This window comes from Nicotiana tomentosiformis, chromosome 12 (assembly GCF_000390325.3).
Source record: "Nicotiana tomentosiformis chromosome 12, ASM39032v3, whole genome shotgun sequence".
Classification (NCBI taxonomy): Eukaryota; Viridiplantae; Streptophyta; class Magnoliopsida; order Solanales; family Solanaceae; genus Nicotiana; species Nicotiana tomentosiformis.
Genome location: NC_090823.1, coordinates 38,739,200 through 38,743,810, shown reverse-complemented (window position 1 = coordinate 38,743,810; position 4,611 = coordinate 38,739,200). Strand labels below are relative to the sequence as shown.

At 35.9% G+C, this 4,611-nt stretch overlaps 1 long non-coding RNA gene across 1 annotated transcript; it reads left to right on the top strand.

Moving 5' to 3' along the window:
• Positions 1 to 1,185: 1,185 nt before the first annotated feature.
• LOC138903533 (uncharacterized) lies at positions 1,186 to 3,347 on the top strand. The gene is made up of 2 exons (XR_011412728.1): positions 1,186 to 1,382; positions 1,466 to 3,347. It is a non-coding gene; the product is annotated as an uncharacterized lncRNA (long non-coding RNA).
• Positions 3,348 to 4,611: the final 1,264 nt, after the last annotated feature.

Sequence of the window (4,611 nt, the reverse complement as noted above, 5' to 3'; positions counted from 1 at the left end):
GATGCGATTAATCCTTGCTTGTAAATCACACAGTTTTTTCATGCATACTTCCGTGATATTGCCATTCCCCATTCATGTGGGGGATTGTTGAGGTTTTTGTTTTAAGATGAAATAGTCTTAAAATGAGGGTGAATGGGAAATGGAGGGAAAATAAAATTTTTGAGTAAAATTTTAAGTTTCCCCCTCTTGACAATGAGACATTGTCCCATATTGGAAGAGGAAGAGATTTTTGGTGGGTATATATATAATTGCTCTTCTTGTAGCTCTTAAAGAGTTAAGAAGAAAGCAAGCCTCGCGCCGTCGTCGTCGCTCGCTCGGCTCGGCTCGGCTTCGGCTACGGCTACGGCTACGGCTTCGGCTTCGGCTTCGGCTTCGGATTTGGATTTGGATTTAGATTTGGTCAAATGATCGATTGATTGATTAATTTTTTGGACCAAATTTATTTGTTAATAGTAAATATTAACTTAAGATTATTCGCATTTGTAACGGATATTTTTCAATCCGTGTATTGACCATAAGGCAGCCGCGTAATGCTTTTCCCACCATGATTGTGCTTGCTCCACAAACAAGCTAATGCTTGCTCCACCATGGAGGGTGGACGATTGTTCTTCTTCAACACTGGCTGCTATATATATATGCAGCAACTGTTAAAGAAAGACACACAACACACAACACACAACACACAACATACGAACTGAAATCGCTCAACAGATTTGGCTATACATTGCACTCCTTCCTCTCAGCATTTTCATATGATTTTCTGAGTTTCTACTCCCTCGTTCTGCATTGTTTTAACTTCAAACAAAGCAACTGTAAGTGTGATTTGCTACCGAACTTTGTGTTCGCTGAAACACTGGGGTTTGAAGTACCGCTACACCAGTGTGTGATTCGTTCTATCCTGGGAGGAAATAATCCATTACCTTAGGTACTAGGAGGGGATTAAATTCCTTAAGGAAATACTGTGAATTCAGTGGGCTCGAATTAATTACTGTTTCATTACGATAACTTATATTTTGCAGAATTATTATTTATAAATACATCAATATTGGCGGGACTAATAGCAACACCAGTCCACAGTATACCTAAGTAAAATTCAAAATACAACTGCATCCATAAAGTGAATATATTTTTGGAATAATAACCAAATCTTGAAAGATATTCGGAAAACCACATGTGATTAATTACGACCACAACTTTCTGTTGCTCCTTCTTGTTTGTTTGTTCTTCTTTTTTCCATTTTCTATTTGAGGAGAGGGGGTTGTTATTATATTATATGCATTTTGTAAGTATTTTCTAATATATCATTCGTCAGAACGTGAGAGTTTACCTTTTAATTTTTTCATATTTGGCCAGCTCGAGTTCACCATCTGAATTAACAATTGGTAAGTCCTACTTTGAATGTTAATTATTTTTTCTTATCGTGATACGTGGAAGCTTGAAGAAAATAAGGTTTATTATGATGCAGATGAATTGGCTAGATTACAATGATGGAGTTTTGTGGACACATTGTTCTTGTTCAGAATTTAATTAGAGAAAGATATATTCGCTCCTTATAACCCCCTCCTTTTTCAAGAATATACCTGTATGAATGTGAGAATTGATTGATGACTATTAATTTTGTTACTAAAGAGCAGAGTGGTGGATTATTTTCATTCTCAAACATTTAATATTTGAAGACAAATGAGTTCTATTTGATATGAAGGCTACAAAGTAATCAACCAAAGAAATTATGTGCAAATAAAGATTCTTCATAGGGATAATCTACTGACAGTTTAGAGAATTTTAGAGATACTGACCTTCCTTTTATGCTAGAAAGAATAACTTGTATGTAATTCTAATGGTAAAGATATGTGGTGAAACTGATATGAAGGATATGAATTATATGTTGTCCTTTGCTAGTACATCAATATTAGTTCACCTTTGACTTTGGATGTCTGTTCAACTTTTAGCTACTCATACAGTAACATCAACTGTGACACTTTACCAAGAAATTACTTTGTGATATCCATAACAACCTCAACTTTTTATTTTAAATATCAAACCAAATTTTCCTGTACCATGATTCTTTAAAATAATACTAATGTTTTGCCTTTTTATTTCTTAAAGTTTTCTAGTAATATCCAAAAAGGTATACATTTAACACAGAGGTAGGAAGAAATCTATGTAAGAAACGTATACCAAAAGCAAATAGGAAGGAAGGCATAATTAAAACATCGAAAAATTAAGAGCCACACCTATTTCACAATATCATATTTTCTTTGGGCTCCAAAATCATGTTTGTTTGTAGCAACAGAGAGAACATACAATTTTTATGTGTAGCATTTTAATTTAAACATTCATGAAATTTTGTTGAATAGGTCTTTTGAGTTAGTTTGATTCGTAATACCATTATTGTAGACTTAGATTTGCATTTTTGTAGCACAAGAAAGGGAGAAGAAAAAGGTACAAGGACAAACTATTTAGGAAGATCATTAGTGTATTTGCACCATTTTAGGAATCAGTAAATAGAAAACATTTCATTCATTCTTCATAAAAGAAAAAATATTTTATTCACCAAAGCCTCCAATTGTGAGAGTGCATTTTTTGTCCCTATCAACCAAAACATTTCATCATGCTAATATTTCTCTTTGTTTAAATCTGATCACTTCTATATTCATAGATGTTAAGTTAAGCGCCTTTGTGTATTTTGATGATCTAACAAACTTCTTAATAAGAACCATATTGGGAACCTATTATACATCCTCAAAGTACTCAAGAACAACAAGTCTTAAGTCTGGCACAAGTCCCAACAACTTGAGTCAAAGAAACGGGAGAAGGAACAAATGACCATCAGTTCCTCTGATGATAGTACAAGTCAACTCTCTACAGCTGTAAAGTCGTTGCACTATTTTTTGCACATACAACAGTGCAACAATCACTTTATGGAGCATGCCTTGTACCGGATAATTGCATACATCATCACAATGACCTCACTTGTATATTACCAACATGAGGCAAGGGAAATTTACACACTTGCAAAGCCCTAAATCATCAATTCTCTCTCAAGTGTGCTGCCGACTTTCAAGTCATTGAAGAAAAAGCAACAATAGAATCAAAGACCAGATCCCAACACTAAGTCTATCATATTTCCTTAGTATTGTTGTATCTTTGTTAATGTACTTTATTTGTAACTCCTACTCCGCTTACTTAGAAGTACTTCATAGGAGATCAATTGTAAAACCATAAACTTTATGTTTATGTTTTGGCTAGAGTTAGTCAAAGTGTAGACTTTGTAATAGAGTTATTATAAAGAGGCTTGTAATAGAGTTATTACAAGTAGGCAAGAGATTAAGAGGTTAATTCCTAGATTACAATAGGTTATAATCTAAAGTTTTCTCAGTTAGTGAAGTTGAAATCCTATGAGTGTAGGTCATGATTTTTAATCCCGTGAGCTGGGAGTTTTCCACATAAAACTCCGTTGTGTCCTTTACTTACTGTTGTGTATGTGTTCTGTGGAAACTGATAAAGAACCAGGTTCTCTACACAATTTGGTGGACCCTTAGTTTACATCAATAGGTATCAGAACAGGTTCTTTCTACAAGGCTAATACCTAGAAAGGATCCACATAGATGCTCCACCAAACTTTGAAGAAGGTCAATCAATCTACAGACCACCAAGATTCAATGGACAATATTACGGATGGTGGAAGACGAGGATGCATGCTTTTATCATGGATGAGGATTCTGAGCTCTGGGATGTCATCTATGATGGCACTTTCATTCCTATGAAGACCATTGGGGAGCTAGTAGTGACAGTTCCAAAAACAAGGAAGGAGTACAACGATGTTGACCGCAAAGCTGTAGAGAAAAACTTTCGAGGAAAAAAGATCCTCGTATGTGGTATTGGTCCAGACGAGTATAACAGAATCTCTGCCTGTCAATCTGCCAAGGAGATCTGGGAGGCTCTCCAAACCGCACATGAAGGAATAACTCAAGTCAAGCAGTCAAAGATCGGCATGCTCACTACTGAGTATGAACTCTTCAGGATGAAGGGTGATGAGTCCATTCAGGACATGCATACTCGATTCACCTACATCATCAATGAGATTCACTCTCTTGGAAAAATCATTCCAAGAAACAAACTTGTCAGGAAAGTGCTTAGCGTATTACATGGCTCTTGGGAAAGCAAAGTCAATGCCATCACAGAGGTAAAAGATCTGCAAAAGCTAACCATTGATGAACTCATTGGAAATCTGAAGACTTATGAAATGAAGAAGAAGAAGGACCATGAAAGAAGAGAACCTAAAAAGGAGAAGAACTTGATCCTCAAGGCAGAAAACAATGACTCAAGTGGTGAGGATAAGACATGGCCTACCTGACAAAGCGATTTCAAAAAATGGTTCACAGAAATGGAGGCATTCCAAAAAGAGGCAGCTCCATCAAACCAAAAGGTTATGACTTGTGTCATAAATGTGGGAAGCCATGACATTTCATCAAAGATTATTCTCTCCTCAAGAAAGACCAGTACAAGCACAACACAGACAAAATAAACAAGAGGAACCCAGTTCCTGACAGGAGATTCAAAAGAAAAGATGCCACTGATAATGTTGTGAAACAAGCTCTTGCTGCATGG